General features: G+C 37.2%; 1 long non-coding RNA gene across 2 annotated transcripts in view; it reads left to right on the top strand.

Annotated features, from left to right (window-relative positions):
• LOC144222041 (uncharacterized) overlaps window positions 1-23518 on the top strand; it is a 67158-nt gene that overhangs the window by 3609 nt on the left and 40031 nt on the right. The window contains exons 2-3 of one of the 2 annotated variants that reach the window (XR_013332268.1): window positions 2187-2267; window positions 7342-7533. This is a non-coding gene — a long non-coding RNA (uncharacterized LOC144222041). Of the gene's footprint in view, window positions 1-2186; window positions 2268-7341; window positions 7534-23518 lie in introns of those variants that run through there. The other variant, XR_013332269.1, reaches the window with a different exon arrangement.

Raw genomic sequence — 23518 nt, 5'->3', positions numbered from 1 at the left:
TTGACACATTGCTTTAAAATAGAAGAATGAAGGGCGCCTGAGTGACGCAGTCAGTTAACCGTCTGACTTTGGCTCAGGTCATGATCTCACGGTTCATGGGTTCCAGGCCCGCATCGGGCTTTGTGCTGACAGCTAGCTCAGAGCCTGGAGCCTGCTTCAGATTCTGCATCTCCCTCTTTCTCTGACCCTCCCCTACTCATGCTGTCTCTTTCTCTCTCTCTCTCAGAAATAAATAGAAACATTTAAAAATTTTAAGTAGAAGAATGAAAATGCCAATGTTCAGTTGAAGACAAATGGGTTTAAAAACAGTGATATATTTATAAAATAAAATCCTCTATGCCAGTTTAAAGAAATGCCCTAGACCTCTATGTAAATTGGGTAGATCTCAACAACATAATCCCAAGTTAAAAAAATAAAAGCAGTTTAGCAGCTTTATAAACATAAACAGAGTATTACATTATGTGAAATTGTAAAAGCACATACTAAAATATATATACCAACAGAGGTCTCTGCAATGATGGAAATGTTCTAGATCTCCACTGACCAATACAGGAATAGGAGCCATTCACCACATGTGGCTACTTGTGCACTTGGAATAAGGCTAGTGTGGAGGGGCAGTACTGGAAGCAGTAAAATGTCTGTTGCAGAATCTTACCATACCAGGCAGCCCTCTGGGCCTTTCTCGGTGCCAGCCAGCAACAGTTACTTCACTGTGCCTCCTGCACAGAGCCGACCGTGGGGCTGGTGAAGAGCCCAGATGGGAAGGGCATAAATTCTACTACACCCAGCCACTGCCTGTCCCCAGTGCCACTGCTGTGCAGACTAAGTGCAGTAGCCACGCTCCTTTTTCAACCGTCCAGTCCGGATGTTTGTCCTTCCTCCAACAAGATGATTGGGACTCAGCTATCCTATCACGCCAGCACCCTCACCTGTCTTGCGGGGGCCTGTGCCTGCTGGGGTGCATAGCTGGCTGCTGCTTCATCCCTTTATGTGTGGACGCCCTTGTGAACCACGACTGTCCCCAATGCAAAGCTCTTCTAGACACCTACTACAGGCATTTATGTAGAACTCGGCCAGACCTGGAGGGAGTCATGTGCTGCAGGAAGTGCTCTCCAACCCTTACCCAGTTCCACCCCCAAGGATGGGGCTTCCACCTTCAGGGCCTCATCTCTCCAGGAACTTCACCTTCATGTCTTCCTTTTGGGGCAAAAATATCACAAGCAAAACACCTCTAAAACCCCAGAGATTGCTACTTGGAGTTATGCCCAAGACATGTAAAGACAATCACCTTGAGTGTTGGTTCAAGGGCTTCCCACCTACCGTGACCATTGCCCCATCTGAGTATCTTCTGGTAATTTGGCCGGCTTCTTGCTTGCTTCCGTGGGCTTTCTGGGGGCAGTCTCAAACTGAAAAGTCACGATTGCCTTAGTTTTGAGACTGTTCTGGCCCGAATATGATGGGCCCAACTTTTAGTGCCTGCCATAATGTTCATCTGTTCCCACTTCTGTTGACAAAAATCTTGGGTTTTAAACTAAAGCCTTGGCTGTCAGAGTCTGTAACTGTGTGCTTTTTATTAGCACACACATTCACTTTAATTTCTTAATTCCTTTTTTAAGTACAAGGAGGAGCTATTCACACCTACAGACACACATGTATGAGGTCATAAATGCATGTTAGATGTAAGTGTAGAGCTGGATCTTATCATGGATCTGCCTTCCCTCAGCTCTTTTTCCAGATCCTCAGCCACTTTACATGAATAACTTTTTTTTTTTTATATAGAGGAATTGTTTGTATTAACCATTTGTATAACCTCCTTTTGGTCTTAAACACCTTTGAACATAATTTTGAAAGGAGACATTTATAGAACCATTTTTCTTAACTGTCCAACTGCTATCATTTTCCCATTTGCCAGTGCAATCTCTTTTTGTTGTTGTTCTTAACAGAAAAAGTAATGGATAATCTTACCCACTGCCTCTATGTGGATTTAGCGTGGTTCTTAAAAATCTCTATAATGGAACTCTTAAAGTGAGACCTCCTTTTGGGTTCCCAGTGGTATGTTTAGAAAGACAAAGGAAAGCACAGTTTGAGCACATCCTGTTACCATGGTGCTGGAAAGCTATGGGACCTGACTGTTTCAAACGAATCTACTTTCTGATTTTATTTTTCAAAAATACAATTTGTTGTAGAACATCAGAAGACATGATTTCTAGAACTCAATCAGCAAGTCAGAGTTTTCAGTTAGCTGCTATGTCATCTTCAAAATCAAGGTAAGCTGCATTTGACCTTCAAGAATCTCCATTTGATACTAAATAGGCACAGGGAATGCATGTGAATAATATTATGAACAAAACCTAGAACAAAAATCATATATTGGCTGACACTTATAGTTGTAACCATTGATTTGGCTTATTCATTTGATGTTTTGAAAATTCCACTATTTTTGCAATGAATATGGATACTACATAGTACTTTGGTGTTATCTGCTTTCAAAAATTAAGTCTTTTGGTTCACTTGGTAAACTATTTATCAAAAAAAATATATATATATGGTTAGTGCAATGGAGGAACTGACTTTTTACATTTTATTTTAATAAATTTAAATCAGTGGCTACATACTGGACAGCACAGATTTATTTATGTCTGGATGTATAGATGGGTACACATGTAGTGGAATGAAAATTGATTTGAGGGAATGCAAAACAAACTCAGAATACTGGTGGGGTATGAGGGTAGTTGCCAAAGAGGATTTTTTTTCTTCATTGGTAAACTTTGTTTCTTTAAAAAAAGAAAAGGAGCAATTATGACAATCTGTTAGTTATTGTTCCTTGAGTAGTAAGAATATGGATAGTTTTATATTATTATTTATACTTTGTGTTACATTTTAAATATCTCAAAAAAGCAAGTTGTAACACTTTTATTACATGATACTTATGATAATAATATTAACATACTTTTATTTTAGTATACTATTCTGTTGTATCATCAACATAAGCAAAATATAAGTAGTATGAGAAAAAACAAGGAAGGAAAAAAGGGAGAGGAGGGAAAAAAAACAAAACAAAACAAATAGCGACTGTAATAGTGACCTTCAGAAATTTGAAAGACACATATACAAGAACATTTAGACTTGTCAGTCTCAGAGGGTAGTTCTAAGGTTCTATAGAGAAGGTTTCATCTTAGTATAATTTTAAAAATCTTAATCTAGAGGCAGTCTAACGAGGAAACCTCAGAACAGTGTGGGTTCCCCAGTGATGGAGGTACTCACATCTCCATTAGATGAATGTTACAAAAAGGAATTCAAGTGGTTAGACCGGTTCAGTGGCTCATCAAAGCGTTTTCTAAGGAGCCCTAGTGGCTCTCGATGGTGCCTCAAGAACCACAGTAGGGGGTCAGGAGAAGGGCCAGGAAGCTGGAACGAAGGCCTCCAAGCCTACTCGAAGCTGAACAGCACTATTTAACTTGCTTTACACCCACTGCATTTCGATGACAGGTCTAATTTGAATGAAGCATTCAATAAATAAAAAGAAGTTTTGAGGACCATGAGGCTAGATGAATAAACCAGATATTGATTCAACAGGGATGTATTAAACCCACACTAGGAGCCAGTCTTTGCACCGGGCACTGCAGGTAATATCAGGTCATGAGCCCGGCCTTTGAAGTTTATAGTCTATCTGAAGATAAAAACATTAAGTTATGTACCCACAGTTAATTAGTTCCAATTGTAGTGAGTGCCATGAAGACCCAATCAAACCTGCAATCTTACGTATAATACTATGAATCTGTATTTTTATTATTAAAATGACTAATTATAAACTAAATTTGATTTTGTGCTATGCATATGTGTGTCCTTGCATTAGACTATTCACATATTATTTTAACAAAATGTATTTACTTAGGGGGTAGGCATGGGTAAGCAGTAAGACCAATGGGGACTCCTTTTCCTCACAGAGATTTCATTCTAGCTAATTAAGGAAGAAACCATGCATTTTATTTAATACATTAAATTTTAGAAATGATCACTGTGGATTTCATCAATTACTACAAAATATAACAAAAGATGAGCATAATTGAACATAAATACAGCAAGAAGAGTATAAGTGAAGAAAAAGTTTGAGAGGGCATATACATAAATGTTACTAAGGTAGATATCTAGGTGATCATAGAAGAAGCATAATTTTATATCCTTTAAATGTATGTGTATTTTCCAAAATTAGTATGTACTACTCTTATAAAAACATATACAGGTCTGATGAGAATACGGCAGAGTGAATTATTGTGGCATCTCTTATTCTCTGAAATCTTAGTATTTCACATCTATGTGCAGTACGGTTGGTAGTTGTAACAATTTGAAGATTCTTCTACCCCTGTTAAGGATTTTATCATCTAATATACTGCAACATTTTTCATGATATATGCTTTAGGATTCTGCTTATATTATTTCTCTTTGTTATTTTAGATGACATGAATTATAGTCATATATTTGAAATATTATTTCTTTGTTACTACTTTACTTGACCTAAGTATCCTACATATCCTTTTCAATTAATCATTTTTTATATGTATCTGAGTACTTCAAATGTCTTTGAGATTTCAACTAAACATTTCCAAATCTACAGTAAGTAGTTTTGCTATTCTACTCAAAGTATAGTATATACAGGAGGTGGTGTTTCAGGCCTCTTTAATTTCAGTAACAGCTAACTTAAGTGAAAAAAATTGTTTTCAAATAGAATCAATAAAGATATACAGGACCTCCTATAGAACCCAGGAGTACAAAAGTAGTGGAGCGTAGGAAGAATAGGAAGTAATCACTGAAAGCCACCAGACTTCCAGGCAAAATTCCATCTCTATTCTTTTTTGCTCCTTACACATCTTATTCTTTCTTGTTACTTTGTATTTTGTATGACAGTGTATGTGTTTAGCTCCTAAGTTTACATATCATGGTTCCATCCCCAGAGAGACCATCTCACACTCTTGACCCCAAACAGAAATTTCAGGGAAGGTATCTGGCATGGCATGGAATGGGTAAGGAGCTCAGCATGGGGTTCAATCAGTATGGTCAGAGGATGGGATCACATTTTACACAGAGGCTGCCATGTGAGAAAAAGCTGGCAGTTGAGGTACTTACCTGAGCAGACACTCTTAAAAGCTGTCTCCCATATTTGTATTCCTCCTAAATGTTTGTAAAGTAAGATTTTAAGAACCTATAATTTAAAAGAATGCTAGTTGCACCCACTTACAAGTTCAATCATCACAATTTATTGCATCTTCTGTATATATTCCAATTTTCCCATGATCATTTGCATTTAAATAAAAATCATAGACAGTCACTTTCCAACAACTTTACAACACAGGCCATTTCATAAGTATGTACAAGAGGAATTGGCCCCTTTTGTTTTCTTCATGTCACAAAGTTAGACTGTATATATTTTAGTTATTTCATTCAGTATACTTCAAGTACTACATTCTGTCATACTTCTTAAAGTCATTAAACTTACCTTTTATGCTGTTTTTGGCAGAGACCATATGTATTTGGTGTCTACACATGATCTAAAACAGTACACTGGATAGTCTGTTTTTAAAGTTGTTTTTTGCTTTTATTTTTGGGTTGGTTTTTTTTTTTTTTTTTGAGAGAGAGGGAGAGAGGGAGAGAGAGAGAGAGCATGCACATGCGTGTGGGAGAGAGGCAGAGAGAGAATCCCAAGCAGGCTCCCTGCTGTCAGCACAGAGCTCAACTCAGGGCTCAATCCCAGGAACCATGAGATCATGACCTGAGCCAAAATCAAGAGTAGGTCACTCAACTGACTGAGGTACCCAGACACCCCAAGGATAATTTTTTTAAAGAGATGAGGAAATTGCCTGCAAAAATTTGTAGACTTCTGTTATAATAGTCATACTGGATGAAATTTGCTAAGATTCCTTCCCATATTTTCTCACCGTTCACAAAATTACCATAAATAATTAAAAATCATTTATTCTTTTCAAAGCTCACCACTAACACCTGACCTAACATGCAGCTCTGTCTTCATATCCTCCACAGAGTTCAATCATTGTCATTTGTCCCTGCTCTTTGGTACATACGCCACTTTTCAGCACACTGATAAGACTTATCTAAACTAATTTGAATTAATTTTAGAACTAACATTTCACAAGAAGGCACATGAAAGAACACATGAATGTGCGTTATTCCTCACCTTGTTTTCAACTGATGTTAACTCCTTGCTTTAGGGTGGTCAGGTAAGAAAATTCAATGTAAAATGGATGCTGGCTACGTTTCTTTATGAGTATTTCTTCCGCTATCCATTTCTCTTGAATTATTGAGAAGTTTGGACCAAAATATATACACATATGTACATATCAAAGGAAAAAAAGTTTATAACCAAACATATGTATGTATTTATTTAGTGACTTCTTCCTAACAAGTAATTTTCAGTTAAATGTGTAAATGGAAGAGCTAAGATTCCAGAATATTCTGACTCCACAACACACACACACACACACACTTAGCTCCAACAATCATAAGTAATTAGAAAATAGTGGGGTCCTTGATGAAGAGAAGAGGATGAAATGAATATGCCGATTTTGGGTGTATTGAATCAGAAGTGACAAAATATGCCAAATATCGAATCAAAATTTGGGCTATAAATAGATGAAGGGCAGATTTGGAGGTGCTGATTTTTAAAGTCATCTTCCTACAAGAGATTGTTGAAGCCTTATAAACAGGTTTTGAGGAGTAATGTAAACACTGAGGAGAGGCTCAATTAAGACTGAGGCACAACCATAGTAAACAGTAGGAGAAGGAAGAAGGAGCAAAGAAATACAGAAGCTGTAATCAGGTTGCTAGAACTGTTTTGGCTGAAGGACAGATAATGTGGATGGATTATTAAACCAAATAAACTGAATTAAGTTAAAGTATATTTGCTTGACAAGCTGTAAGCCAACACTTAATAAAACAATAAGAAACTATATATGGTCCCCTTCCTTAGCTCATCCTATACATTGATATTCACATATCTTCATCTTCATTATCATCACAACAAAATTTGTTGACTGTGCTTAGTATTTTCTTAAATGCAGATGAGGAAGCAGGATTATAGTGGTAAAATAACCTTTCCAAGATACCTGTGCCATTAAGTGACAAATCTAGGGTTTAAATCCATGTCTACCCAACTCTCAGACCACCTTCTTACCCAATACACCATTTCCCAAATATGGGACAAGTAGAGAGAGAGATCATTTCTGGATTTCTATCATGAAATTTTCATTATTTCTATCATAAGCATTTCCATCCTGTTTGTGGATACGATATATTTTATTTTATTATTTTTTAATCTTTATTTGACAGAGAGAAAGCAGGGAAGGCTCAGAGAGAGAGAGAGAGACAGAGAGAATCCCAAGCAGGCTCTGTGTTGTCAGCGCAGAGCCCAACGCTGGGCTTGATCTCACGACCAGGAGATCATGACCTGAGCTGAAATTAAGAGTTGAACACTTAACCAACTGATCCACCAGGTGTCCTTGTGGACACTACTTAAATAACATCGACTAAATAAATATTTATTGAATCAAAAACATTGTGAGAAAGTTGCTCTCCTTTCCAATTCTCTTTCGGTTTGTCTCATGGCCTCAAAAAAATGGTGTCCATTTGGAGCAAGTATTTCTAACATCCCTCCAGCATTTGCCAACCTCCATTTTTAACAACAACAAAAAAAGATAGCAGGCCTGAAGGTCAAAATCTTCTGTAGACAACAATATCTAACCATGATTTAATAATGTTGCTTTATTTTCATTGTAACTATTTTTTATAATTATTTTCTATTCATGGAAAATTATTCTGATTTTCCATTTACAGTAGTGAATAAGTTTCCTGTCTAAATACACATAAGATTTTAGAAAGTGGCTCTCTTTAGGAGCACCTGGGTAGCTCAATCTGTTAAGCATCCAACTTCAGCTCATATCATGATCTCTTTGCTCTCTGCTCTCAGCACAGAAAGGGCTTCAGATCCTGTCTCCCTCCCTCCCTCTCTCTCTCTCTCTCTCTCTGCCCCTTCCCCCACCCTCAAAGATAAATAAACATTAAAATATATATTAATCAAATAATAATATAGGAAGTATGTGGATATGACAAAATTGGTAGTGTAGCTTATAGAATGACTAAAATTAGAAAAAACTGCATTATGTGAAAGATCTCCTCTTCTTGTGAAATTCTTAAAACCTTGATGCCAGGGATCACTTAGTTATTCCCCTCCCTCCATTCATTTCTGTCACTCTTCCTGAAGCACTGTTCCAAGCAATGCTTTCCATGGGATTGCCATTCATATGGTAGAGCTTGTCTTGCATTTTCCCTTTTCTTCCTTCTTTCCTTCCTTCTTTCTTCCTTCTTCCTCCCTTCCTCCCTTCCTCCCTTCCTCCCTTCCTCCCTTCCTCCCTTCCTCCCTTCCTCCCTTTCTCTCTTTCTCCCTTTCTCTCTTTCTCTCTTTCTTTCTCTCTTTCTTTCTCTCTTTCTCTCTTTCTCTCTTTCTCTCTTTCTCTCTTTCTTTCTTTCTTTCTTTCCCTGCTCACCAGCTGCAGGAGCACTAGCCAGCATTCTGCACATGGATAGAATGTTAGTAGGCCAAAAAGTTGAGCTGGGCTTTGAGACTCCTCTCACAATCTAAATCCATTCACTAACTTTCCAGGGCTAAAAATAGTGAGAGCTCTAAATTACCAGCCAGGAGTTACCTCTGATTATTTTTGCTGTAAAGGATTAGAAGAAGAATTTTCTAAGCTCAGGGGGAAAAAGCCAGTTCATGTTCACTTTTATGCCTAAAATGTCTCAGTAATAAACAAAAGGTTGTCTTACCCCTCTGCTCATTCAAAATTATCCTATTATCTGTGTTCTACTTCTCAAGAAAGACCTTTAGGCACAGATCAGCTCTTGTAGAAGAGGATCATGTAAGTGGAGATTAAGAGAGTTGCTAGGCAGACTGGTTCTATGTAGTTAGTGTTTTAAAAAAAAAAAAAAAAACTTGGGGCACCTGGGTGGCTCAGTCAGTTAAGCGTCTGACTTTAGCTCAGGTCATGATCTCACAGTTCATGGGTTCAAGCCCCGCATTGGGCCCTGTGCTGACAGCTGAGAGTCTGGAGCCTGTTTCGGATTCTGTGTCTCCGTCTCTCACTCTGCTCCTATCCCACTTGCACTCTGTCTCTCTCTCTGTGTCTCTGTCTCTCTCTCCCAAAAATAAACATTAAAACAAATAAATACATAAATAAAGAAAAACTTGACTCATAACTCTCTTATGAGCGAGGTAATAGGAGTTCTTATAATGTGCTATGTATCATCCTATGAATTAGCTCACTTAATCTTAACAACAAAGCTATTAGAGATTTGTGTGTGTGTGTGTGTATGTGTGTGTGTGTGTGTGTGTGTGTGTGTGTGTGTGTGTAAAATCCCCATCTTGCAGGTGGCAAAACTGAGGCTCAAATTTGTAGTTAGTCAGTGGCAGCACTGGTCTGAGCCTAAACTTCTTAAAACAAGTTATCCATCGTTTACTGCCTACTCAACCCCATTCCACTTGCACAAGCCATTTCAACTGCATTTTTGTAATTTTTGTAAATTCTCAAAGCTACCTTGGATTTTGGATGGCAAAAGACTTAAAAGTGTGAAAAGAAAGGTTGGTTTTGGAAACAGCAAAGAATAAAACAATAAAAAGGACAGCCAAATAGAAGAGGCGGTGGACCTCTAAACTTCAACAACAACAAAAAACTGTAATGATGTTTTCAAACAGTTAAATGTTTCAGTAAATGTTTTTGAAAAGGCTGATAAATGGAGTAATTGTATAATGCTTCTGCTTGACTCACAATGAAAGGAAGAAAAAGTAACTTCCATTTTTTTAGACATAAGTTCCAAAGTCATTCCTCCAGATACCCATCAAAATTCTGAGAAGTCAAGTAAAATCATGGCTAATTAAGTGTTTAATATAGTTTATTAGTGTGATCCAAATTTTAGCAGACCTGATCTGCTTGCGGGTTCAAGTGAGGTTGCATTAGCATTTACACACTTGTTAAACCCCAGCTAGGAAGCATTCTTCCCCAATATTAGTTTCAATCATTCAGATTTCTCATAAATAAGCATTGTATTTCTTTTACACAGATGGATAGTTTTAAATATATTAAGCCCTTTTTCTAATCAATGAACAAACCTAGACACATTTAATGGAATAGTTATACAATAAATTACTATAGAATTGAAATCTGGCAAACATGGGCTCCACTATTGACACTAGAATAATCAGTTGAATGGCCTCACTCAGATCATTTACTCCTCAGGGACTCCAGAGAGTTTTTTCTCCAAAGCATTGGATTCCTGAAAAATTAAATTATGAAGTCCTTCAGACCCTCCACATTTGTATGGCTTCAAATGTAATTTTATTATTTCAAAAATTATTGGTAGGTTGGCAAGTTTCCAAGATGGCTGCGCCAATGTGTATCCCACCCCATATGCTCTTCTTACCATGTGATATTCACATGTCTCCAGTGACAGTTGAGTTGATCATTTGTTCTTTTTAAGTCTCTACAACTCCCTTGACCATTCCAATATGGGTGAAGTAAGGCTGCTTGGTTTCTGAGGCTAGATCAAAAAGACAAAACAGCTTCAGTCTAGCCTCTCCCTTCCACTCCCTCCCCCTTGCCCCATCTAGCTTATGCTACCCTTAGATCCCAACCACTGTATTGTGAAGAAGCTCAGGCCACACAGAGGGGCCATGTATGAAAGTTCCAGCCAACAAGCTTAGCCTTCAACAAATACTCACCAGCACCTGCCAGACGTGTGAGTAAATGAATCTTCAGATGACTCAGACTTCAGCCCTTGGCTCTTTCTGCTAAGGCCTCAGACAGCATGGATCAGAGAGAGTTGAACCTGCAATGACCTGTTCGATTTCTAGTTTCTGACCCACAGGAATCATGAGAAAGAAAATGTGGTTATTATTATTATTTTGAACCATTAAATTTTGGGATAATCTGTTAGGCAGCCACAGTAATCAGAACCTGGGATATGAGAAACTAACATGTAGGAATTGTGTGTTACATTGCGGGCACTGTGCTAGGTGCCTGATTTGCGTCATTTCCTTTCGTCTGCACTTGCTCTCATGCTATATTATCAGACATATCTGTGATTTATTTTATGCCAGGTTACTGGTTAGTAATGCAACTACCAGATATAATGTTACCCATTGGGAAAAATAATTAACACTTTAAGATGTTCCATTTTCTAGCACTGTTCTGAGAAATACCCTGTGCTGCCTGATTTGTACAAAGCAAAAACTACTGTGAGGTAATGAAAACCCATTTCAGGTTTGATGCTCAGAGAGAAATATTTTTATGTCGAGTTTTGAAAAGAAATATTTTTAAAATGATTAAAAGTGAACTCTAAAATGTCTTCTATCTCTTAGGTTTAATTCTGTAAGTGTATGAATATATTTATTTTTCAGATGTCTTTTAGAAAGAGGGATTTCTGTTACTATTATAAAATATTTCTTCTGCCTCTTCTCTCATAATAATTAATACCCATCTTTCCTAAGCTTTACTGAATGTAAGAAGTACAAGAAAAAAAGTGGTCAAATGAGAGAGGTGTTTACTTTCATAATTTAATAAAGAAATACTTTTTATGTCAGACCCTGATTGTTTACAAAAATGTAACTGGAACTTACAGCTAGTGTTCCAGGAAGATACCTATTTCTCCCCAATCAGTCTCTATTATGCAAAAATAAGAATAGAAATGTAGTAATATAGGAAAATTATATGTATACATATATATTCATATAGCTATATTAATTTTATACATTCATTATGATTGGTGCTATTTCATATCAGAAACAAATATTATTAATTNTTGAAGGACTTTGGGCAGAAATTCAACCCATATGGAGTTCAAAGCAGCAGTTCAACCTGCTTTGTTTTTATCGGTCATCAACAAATGGAACAGATGCAGTTTTTTGTTGACAGATAATATTCAGTGGTATATTGGATCTTGAGCTAGAAACACTGGTGAATATTAAAGTCATAAATAATTCAATCCTTTGTGGCATCAGTGTATGACCTCAAAATAACCCTGTTCAATCTGAAGCCACTGGTAATGGCCCAAAGTTCAGCAAGGGCAAATCATACCCTGCCATATATAGTAACACACTGTAATATAGAGTTTCAACAAAGAAAATACAGTTAGCATAATAATGAGGCATTAGCTGAAATGCACACAGAGTTGTTGACCTGAAACAAAAAATCTACAGAAAGGATGTATTCTGAAGGATGCTGACAAAGTAATTAAAATAACTAGAAAAATAGACCTCGCTTAAAACTTAGCAAGTCATAAGTCCTGTCTTAGTCACTTAACCTCTAACTTCTGCTCCCTGATCCCTACAGACTATTTTAATATTCAGTTATTCAATAGAGTAAATTCAGAGCATTGTTGTATTTAATTCTAACACTTCTGCCACCAGCACCTCTACCCCAATACCAAACTACATGATTTCCATAATATGATAATGTCTTTTCCTCTTTAGTGGCTCTGTACTAACTGTGCTCTTAGACTTGAATACCTTTCTCTTCCTTTGTACTCAGATTTCACTTCTGGGAAACCCACCTGATTTACCCAGATGCAGCTGCTGCCTCCTCTGCCTGTAGGCTCACCTGTCATTCTGTATATCCATTCTCTCCAGTTCTCACTGCACGACATTGATATCAATGATGTATTTACTCACCTATGTCTCCTTTTCCAGTGTGAGGTGCTTAAAGGCAGGGACCATTATCTCACCCTTTTGCAACCCCGCGTGGTTACAGAACTTGGTGGTCAACAGTAGGGACTTGGAAGTTACACACCCAGGTTAGAACTCTAGCTCCACCTATTATTAGCAGTGTGATCCTGGGAGAACTCCTTAGCTTCTGACCTCACTGTCTCTGAATGGACTGTCCTGACAAGATGGCTTGAAAGAATAAATGAGGTAAAATACATGTCACAGAACCTGTTCCACAGCAAATGCTCAACAAAAGTTGGTCACCGAATATAGTGTTTGCTGTCATCTGATTAACTTGAAGTGTTCATTGTAGTTTAGATCAGACTAATAGGCTGAGATTAGTGTAGTGAGGCCATTTGTCCTTTCTGGATTAAAAGAACTCCATGCACTTATGAATATTATTCAACAAATCTGCAATGCATGATGGAGATTACTATAAAAAGAATCCATGGAGATATTATTTGACTCAATACCTTCACCTGTTCCAGCACATCCTCAAAACCACAAAACAACCACTATCATCATAATAGTTATCAATTATACCAAATTCGCTCCCCATAATCTTTCTATACTAATATGGGAGTGCATTTAATTTGTTAAAATTAAATATGAAAATGAATTCACTACTACCACTATAGAAAATATTATTATTTTAGCAATATATAACTATTTAATATCTTTAGAAACAGTGACTAACGGTGAAGAAAGGAACAACAGAGGAATCATTTTCTGTTGTGTTTTCTTATAAAATAGCACTGGCATTATGCTTAGCCTTATTAAATAATGTGGAAGTCAGTATCCCAAAATGGGCACCTACAGGCTCCCATGAAACATAATCACACAGCAGAGGCCACAATCAAGGATGCGACATGTTCAGTGTGCAGGAGGGCAAGTGAACTTGGTACGGAATCTGATCGCGCTTTTGCTATAGGGCCAGAAGGTTGAAACATTTGGCATTTTTTAGTATCAACCTCATTCTGAGGATGAATTTAATCCTGATAATTGCCTCAATATAAGTTAACCTTACTCATGGTCCTGGACAGTAATAATGATGAGCTGCCACCTGCTTGAAGCTACAGTCCTGGACACAGAGCAGTGGCTGAGTAAAGCGGAAATGTCTGTGTAGAGCAGAGAAGTCCTTATCAGGGGAACTGGAGAGGATTTTCGAATAAAGAAAAAAAATCAACCCTGTCTCTCCCATCCATGTCCACCTCTTTGTCACATAAAGACTGAAGATAATTTCCTCCTCTCCACATGAAAATGCAAAATAACACCAAGAACAGCTCCTACTACTTAAAAACCGTGTGCACGAGGTAGGAGGTAAGAATTGAGCTGAATAATAATAGTGTTCAACGTTTCCCTCCATTATCACTGCTCTTCATTTCTTCTTGAACTTAAGTTCTTTTCAGAAATGTCAAGCAAATAGCCAGTATGGTATTACCTTGAAATGCACACTGTATCTACAAATAGTGGGGGGGAGGGGGTTTGATCCTTATTATATATAAACTGTAAGGCTTTTAAAATTCAAGGCTCTTAGAAAAGCTTAAGTAAATTCATTCATTCTCAAATTTAGACCTTTCAGCAGATGATAGCTTAAAATTGATTAATCTGACTTTAGCAAAGTAAAATGAGATTTCCCAGTAACTATTAATAAGTGAAATTAAATGCAATGGATATAAATGTAAATAGATTGGTAATGCCTTGAACTTCTATAATTTTTTATTAAATCTGAAATTATTAAGGATAGTTTTGTTCTTGTTAAAGCATTGTATAGATATTCCTTTTTTTTTTTTTTTTTTTGAAAGGGGGAGGAGAGGGGCAGAGGGAGAGACATGGAAAATCTCAGGTAGGTTTCCTGCTGACACAGGGCTCAATCCTAAAACTGTGAGATCATAACCTGAGCCGAAATCAAGACTCAGTCTCTTAACTGACTGAGCCACCCAAGCACCCCTGTATAGATATTCTTTTCATCTTCATGTTAGTAATGAAAAAACTTTATATGTACATATGCACATATATATGGGAAATCAGGTAACTGTCTCTTGGTAAATTTGACGGTGAATGAGTTAAAAGGAGAACTCTAGAACCCTGAACAATTCAAGACAATAGATATACAAACTATCACAAATTCTCAACCAATAACCCTAGCTAATAGCCACCTTAATACTATTGACCAACTGAAAAAAAAGTAGAAGGATTTTTTAAAACTCATTCTTGTAATATCCGTGGGTGTCATCAGATGGTCATAAATTAGGGCTCACTAGTGTAGTTACTAGAATGTGAAGGATCCAGTGGAAAAACACCTTCTTTGTTAAAGGAGATATAGTCAGGGACATGCAATCAAAAACTTAACAGTGGTGAAAATAATTTTCAAAGCTCTTCTTAGCGGCAAAACCCCACCAAAGACTCATTTTCTCCAATTCCTCTCTTCCATTCTCACCTAAACCTACTCCATTTTGCCCCATTACGCCATCAAAACTGCTCTTGTTGAGGTCATCACAGACCTCCACATTGTCAAATCCAATGCTCAGTCTTTCCCCTTCATTCTTTTTGGCCTATCCAGCACTGGCATTTAGTACATTGATCTATCAGCCCTGACACTGAGCACAATTGAGCACTTCTTTCTCCCTGATACACATTCTTTCATTTAGATTGCAGGATACTATCCTCTTGATTTTTCTCCCACATGAAAGGCAAAAACTTCCTAGAAATTGACCCATCTGGAAGATATAAAGATGTGTGTATTATGTGTGTGTGTATATGTATGTATATATACACATATGTATATATGTATGTGTTTATGTATATATATACATATACGTATGTATATGTATACATATGTATGTGTATGTATATGTATATATATACATATCTGCTCAGGGAAGCACTCTTTGCCAATGCCCTATAATCTAAGATGCCTGAGAGGTCAGTGATCTGAAGATTTGCAATATTGGGAAAACAAAATTCTCTGCACCAAACCAGAGGAATGCAAACAAAGTGGGAGGTAGAAAGCCTAGCATGAGATGAGACTGGTGCTTTAAAATATCTAATGCTCAGATTCCTACCTAACATCTCTTGTTATGAATTCTCTTCTTGCAAAAGGGGATAATTATTCTAATTGCAAATATTCAGTGGGCTTGCAGCTTGGGGGCTAAAAGCTGCTTAGTTGTTGCTCTTCACTTGCAGACCATATGTTCACTGTGCTGTGAGACAAAGGCCAAGACAAAGACCTTGACTCTGAGGTCTGGGCAAATGAAGAAACTGAATGTGGTTGCTAAGACATACAAATTCCCTGCCCAGATTCTGAGTTAGTTGAAAGACTCTAATTTAACAAGATAAACAGATTTGGTGTTTAACCCATGGAATTGCAAACTCAGAGCCAACTAAATACTTAAATTCTATTGCTAGAGAAATCTCAGATTTAGTAAATAAAAGTTGGCGATTACTCAACCCTTCAGTCCTAAGTAATCCTAGGACCTTCTCTCAGTGATGTTCTGATAAATGCTAAAACTGGCTGGAGGGAGAGGGGACAATGATTCGTAGCATTTGCTGATTTCAGGGCATAGTATAAATACTCCCACCATGGCCATTTCCAGCTGTCAGTGTGTGCCACTGAATGCACTAGTGGCTCTTACTCCCCTGCCTTCTTTGCCCCAGTAAGAAGTGGATGTTAAAGACACATCCACCAGAAGAGGACTCCTTCCTAATGCTCATTATCTGTCGAGGATACTAATCTAGGAGATCCAGAGATAGGACCAGAGGCAGCCAGACTGACCAAGGATTTTCCTTTACTTCCCAAGCAAAAAGTCCATATTGTTCCTTATCTGCTGGCTATGATAAGGAATCAGTGACAACTCTCAGTTGTTTCAACCATTCTATCCTCCTCTCTGTAAGAGTTCTAAATCGAAATTAGCCAATTTCAATCAGCAGTTACGTTATGAGTACACTGAAAGTGATTAAGTTTTGCATTTATCCATAGGTTCTCAGACCATGAGTGTTATATCCAGACCTATTTGAAAACATACATCATCCAATTATCTTAAATTTAGAGTAAGATTCTGTAACCCGCTGAGCTATCTCCCTTTGGGAAGGGCAGGAGTACACGTGGATGTGGATGTGATTATGTGTCAAGCTAGAGCATGTTTGGAAGTTTGTGTATGTGAAGAAAGATATGTATTGGCATTGCGCACCAAAGTGTAGATTCTACCTGATTTTCTCTAACAGTCATTTCTCCCTTTTTTGCTAACAGTACTGTAATTGGATTGTTTTGGGGTCCCTCTTTCTTTCCCACTCATCCATATGGGTCGAGGTACAATTTCATCTTTCTTTCTGCAGACAGCTATGTGACTCAGGCCTGGCCAATCAGACCACTGCTTTCTTCTAGAGAGTAACTTAATCAAGATGGACAGTAAGGTCCAGTAAGAACAAAATCTAGTATTTTTTCTGGAATTATGAGCAAGAGATATTTTCTCTTTTCTTTTGCATTTGAATCTTGAAAGATACAAGATCAGAGATGCAGAAGCCACCATTTGGAGCCAAAAAATGATGCCCCACAACAGACAGCATGGTTGAAAGAGGAAAACTGATTTTAGTACCTGGATCAAGCCAAACCTGAAGAAAGTGGATTGCATGAGACAGTAGATTATTTAGCCAGTTTAGATTGGGTGTTTTACCTCCTAGAGCCATTTCAAGTGCTTCTCTTACCTTACTTAAAATTAAAGAGGGAAAATATCTACACTAAGTTGATAGAAGTTTTATCTTTTAATACTTATGCTTCCACAGGTTCCCTTAGATTTCTTTTTTTTTTTTATGTTTTATTTATTTCTAGGAGAGAGAGAGAGAGAGCGTGAGCAGGGGAGTGTCAGAGAGAGAGGAAGTCACAGACTCTAAAACAGGCTCCAGGCTCTGAGCTGGCAGTCAGCACAGAGCCTGACGCGGGGCCCGAACCCACGAACTGGGAGATCATGACCTAAGCGAAAGTCGGACGCTTAACCGACTAAGCCACCCAGGCACCCCTCCCTTAGATTTCTTTAGTCACAATCTGCTTTTTTAATTAAATGACATACTACCATTTCCCCCCCAAAATCAAATCACGTTTAAGAAAGAATTCTGATTACATTATTCCCTGTTTGCTACCTTTCCACAAACTCTAGAAAATTAATGCATAAAACAAACATGTGCATAATTTATGTTTACTAAATTAAGTTGAAAAATTGAGATTTCTGCTGTAGCTGGTTTCTGTGACACTGCCCCAACCCTGTCAACTATGATCAAAAGTTCTGCTGCCATCAAGATCCTGTCTCCACTGTGTTCATTCAATGTTATTGACCCTCAGACCTGTCTTTACAGAAATCAAGATGACAAACACCTCATATAATTAAATAACTTATATTATCATAATAGGATAAGGACACCCTCCAGTAAAATATCCTTTTTGTCATCTCATATAACAATATTTTGGAACAAGCCAATCTTTTGTTGTCCTTCAAATAAAAATTGTACTGGGAACTCCCACTTTGCCAAATTGTTGAACAATACCAGTGACTTCTTTTTAAGTCATAAGTTAAATTAAATGTGTCTTGAAAGAGCATGGGATTTTGATTATGACAAAGCTTTATTTACGTAAGATGATTAAGTATTAACTGACACCAGTAAATGGCAATCCAGACATGAATTAATATATCTGTTTCTTACATTTAGTGATCTATAACATAAATAATATATTTGATCTTTCACTGGACAAAGATGTTGCATTTTCTTTTTCTCTTTTCTCAACAGCATGTCTCATCTTCCCATTCTCATATTCATAAGGAATGCCTTGTTTCCCTACATGAGGGTCAGATAAACTCTGACCTCTGAGGGTTGTTTCCTGAACTATCAGAACTCAGTTAGTAGTCTCAGAAAGCCTATAGTTTGAATAGAGAAAGGCAGAGAATTCATGCAGGGCAAGAAGGAAAGAAATTAGGCACCAAATGTATATCTTAAGAAAAAAAAATAAGCACTTGATGGGATATAGAAATCCAGGGACAATTTGTTCTTAATCTGTGCTGGGGTAGATCCATAGTCTTACAGGGATCAGAGAGTATTTCTCAGGAAATAGAAAAATTAACTAAAATGCTCCATCTACTCCTCCAGCTTTAAGTTCCTTGTCCTTGAGATAGAAATGGATTTATTGTGCCTGTTTTGTAAAATCTGCAAAAAAAAAAAAAAAAGGAGGGGGGTGAGGGCATTTTAATCACAATCAGTTAAAACCACCATCTCTTTGTACTCTGCAGGTATTTTAGGGATTTGGTTAATGGGAACTGAGTTGGGGGTACATTTAGCTTGGGTTTGGTGGCATACATTGATGTAGCTTGTAGGCACTTCCCTAGATAGTTGTTATTGCTAGCTGTGCCAGAGCAGGAATGACTCCAGAAATCTTCCTACACCCCACCCAGCATGGTGATACAAGGCCATTAATGATAAATTGGTTAATGAATGCCATCAGAGCAGCCACTGCCTAAGTGATCTTGAAATGTCCTGAAATCCCATAACTAATGTATAAAAGAAACTTTGAAAGAAGTTTCCCCAAATTTAGCAAGAATATTAAAATTGTACATGAGCTTCATCAACAAGGTGTTGAGAAGCTGAGTATTTTCTAAACTTTCAATAAGAAAATAAGCAAGGATAAGTTAACTCTGCTAAAGAAAAGCCTGAATTATCTTTCTGTTCTCTGGATCAAAAATTATATTCTGAAATTATTGTCATAGAAATAGAATGAGTATGCAGCTAAAAGGTATAGGAAAAAAGTATAGCAATGTATCAGAAAGTTCATCAATTACAAGAATTTTGTTAATTTTCTGCATTTTGTGATCTTAGCATTTCAAACTTTTGAGATTTGCAATTTGTTGTGATTAGTATCTTTCTAAATAAATACTTCCTTACCAGATTTTATATTTATAATATTATAATTTTTTTCATAAAGAAACTTCTCTCCCAAATTGTTTCAGCTTCAGGACACACAGAACTTGGATCCACACATATCTTCAAAATAAATATCAATAAAATCTCATCCATTTGAATGCAAAGTAAAAAATTCTTCCTATTATCCTGGATTTCCAAATATCTAGGTGATTTGCTGAATATTTAAAAAATACCTCATCAAAATGACTGTCTCACTAGAGAGCCATAATCAATGACTGACGTTATAGGAAAAAAAAAACATACAAATCTGATTTACAGCCTCTGCCAATTCCCCAGGCAATGAGACCTCATTTTTCTGAGGGTTGAATCCCACTGAAAATTAAAGAAAGTTTTAAATTACTCTGGTTATCATGGAAAATCATGTTCTGGCTCTTTGCCTCCTTATCATATGGCTCTTCTCATCTAAACACAGCAAGCTTTTCCTTTACATTTTTATTCAGTATCTTTTGGCTAAGCATAAAACAGTCACTATCACTTTCTCACCAGTTCCTGAACATTCCTAAATTGAAATTATTTTAGAGTAGTTATTCACGGGGCTTGCAAGTTGAAATGAAAAAGCAGTGAAAATCAATTTCATTATAAGCTTTGAAGTAAAGGGATGTTGCATCAAAAACTTGACTGGTTGGTAGGTGGTATTTGCTTATTTTATTCTGGAATGCTACAGCACAGCAGCTTTTAAGCCACTGAAAAATCCAGCTGGTGATATTCTGAAATACATTCCCTGTATATAATCAGGGAAGTCTCAGCTTGACTGGGTGTTTTTGCACAGAATTCACTGAAAAGAATACATCTGTATTATTTCATGGCAGTGACTTCATTTATAACATTATGCACTTTCCTTCTCATAGTGGCTGCTTTGGTTAATGATCCTGTTCCAAAGCAGGTTGGCTATTTTCTCTGGTGGGTATCAAAATAGTGAGACTAACAAACGGTTCTCAAAACCCTAAGGACAGTTCAAAATTCAAAGTTTGCAGTACTTAATGGGCCAAAAGCCTAAGGTTTTGAAGCTATGCATACACAAGCAATGTGAAATGGAGAACACATAAAAATTGACACTTAAAAATTTTAATAGTCCAGGGGCACCTGGGTGGCTCAGTTGGTTGGCTAAGGATCCAACTTTGACTCAGGTCACGATCTTGCAGTTCATGAGTTTGAGCCCCGCATGCTTAACAGCACAGAGCCTGCTTCAGATCCTCTGTCTCCCTCTCTCTCTGCCCCCTACCTCAAAAATGAATAAAGATTTTAAAAACATTTAATAGTCCAGTGTGTTACTAACTTCTATGGGAAACCAGAGCTCTTCCTTAACCCCATTCACTCCAACTTGTGAAAAGAGTCAAGAACGAAATGGAGTCCCAAGGGTACACAATTTAAGTCTTGATATCAGAAGAGGACAGTTTAGTGAAAATTGCAAAGACATAGTCAACAGAATTCGAATGAGACTGTTATCCTTCCTTCCTGTCTCACTGGGCTGGCTTTCTCCACTCTCTTTCCCTCACTGTGACTAATGTGTCAAGGTAGAGCCTGAGGGTATCTCCTATGTGGGAACCTCACCCCCCTCCGATTTAAACAGTGTAGTCCCTTGGAGTACTAGGGTATGCTATGTAATCTTGATGTCCCTGTGACTCTGTGGGACAGTAAGGTTGTTTGATGAATCAACAGATTTGGGGTTCCTATCTCTTTCTATTAGATGGTGAAAATTACCTACTTAATATAATAGATTCTAAAAACAAAATGGGAGATTAGAATTCAAAGTAATATAATTATTACATTTCATTGAAATGGAATGGAAGGTGATAATTTTGCTTTCATTTTCATCTTAAAAGCTTGGGTAGAAAGAGAAAAACCAACGGGATATAAGCCAAGCTATAAACTACTGAGAACTCAGAAAGATTGGAGTGCTATAAAACACTTACACTGACAACACCTCATGTGAATGAGATTTTGAGGATTAGTTTCTGTGAGGGATAAATTACTCAGTACTCAGATTTTTAAAATAAGTGATGTTACTGCCCAGAAAAAAATAAATTCTATAATATTTGGAAGGAAGAATAGGAAGTTCTATCTATATCAAATCTGAAAGCATACTGCTATTACATGAGCTATCACAATATGATTCAACTTAGGGGAAAACCCAAAAAACTATAGCACATTTACTTCATTTTACAAATGTAATAAAATAAATGCATTTATTAGGGAAAAAATTCATAGATTAATTTAGAGGAAATAAGCCACAGGCTTTCTGCAGATAATTTAAAAATAACTCACTGGAAGCTCAAGAAAATGTGTGGCATGAATTAAAAAGACCAGATTTCTGGAAGAAAAAAATTCTTCATGGTTGATTGCAATGTCTAATATAATGTAATGTCAAAGATGCTATCACAGAAAGGGATAGAGCATTTCTTTTAAAATGTAAAGATTGCTCAAGGGGAAGATCAGGTAAAAATAAAATTATGTGAGGAAAAAAATATCCAGGACTAACCTTGACATAGTATCTCAGTGATATATAAAGCACACACACACACACACACACACACACACACACAAGTACCAGGGAAATTTGTATAAGTCAATGGTCTGGTCAATGTTAATATGTAAATACCCTTTTGATATTGTACTATTGTTTTGCAAGATGTTACCATTGGGGAAACTGGGTTAAGGGTACATAGGATTTCTTATTTTTACAACTGCATGCAAATCTGCAACTATCTCAAAATGGAATTTTTAATTTTAAAATACTAATAAAAATGTAAAATATCAAGGATAAGTTTTTAAATAGTGAAAAGTAGGAATCTTGCTAGATAGGCACTTAATAACCACCATGTACAGCATGTACAAGGAGAGTAGCGAGAATAAGGAGTGTTTGCTTCAGTCAGAGAAAGACATTGAAGGAACATTTCATTTCCATATTGTCTTTTTTCTTTTTTGAGAGAGAGAGTGTGTGTGCACAGGTGAGAGAGGGAGGGGTAGAGGGAGAGAAAGAATCTTAAGCAGGCTCCACACAGTGCAGAGCTCCACATGGGCATCAATCTCACGACCCTGAGATCACGACCTGAGCTGAAATCAAGAGTCAGATGCTTAACTGACTGAGTGACCCAGGTGCCCCTTCATATTGACTTTTGAAAGGGAAAGGTAGCTGGTAATATATCAAATACTGGCAGCTACATGTATTAGCCTCAAGTTAGTAATAGATAATGGTAGTTTAGAATCTGAGACTTGCTGCAGGTAGCCACTGTGAGACCGAGGGCTGTCACATTATGTTATTATCTTTGTACACCTATTGCCCATGAGAGTACCTGGCACATGATAGGCATTCAATAAATGCTTATTCTTCTATAAAAAATAAAGTAAGAGGGAGTGAAGGTCTGAGGATTAGTGAAATGCCAGGGTAAGCACTGTTGTCAGAAGATATATAACTTAATAATTCAGTGAATGGCCACAGGACTTTGACTGGGTTCAAATTCTGGCTCTGTCCCTAACTAGTTAGGGAAGTGATCCACACTCTCTAATCCGTAGGAAACCACCCTTGAAATGAGGATGCTGGCAAGAACACCAGTTACTTCATAGGTTTCTGAGAAGCTCAAGAAAGTAAATGCAACAAGAGCACATGGGCACTGAGTCTAGTGCACAATTAAGAATCCTCAGTGAACATTAGTTGTTACTATTCGTAAGATCCTAGTGCTAACTTCAAGAATGGTAAACCAGTCATCTTTCTTCCATATTGGGCAAATTAGTTAAAAGTAGAACTAGAAACTAAGATAAATAAAGCTAAAGCAAGAAGATAATCCTTGCACA

The sequence above is a fragment of the Crocuta crocuta genome, unplaced genomic scaffold, assembly GCF_008692635.1.
Source record: "Crocuta crocuta isolate KB4526 unplaced genomic scaffold, BGI_CrCroc_1.0 scaffold376, whole genome shotgun sequence".
In the NCBI taxonomy this organism is placed as follows: Eukaryota; Metazoa; Chordata; class Mammalia; order Carnivora; family Hyaenidae; genus Crocuta; species Crocuta crocuta.
The sequence above is the reverse complement of the archived record's forward strand: the minus strand, read 5'-3'. Positions and strand labels throughout refer to the sequence as shown.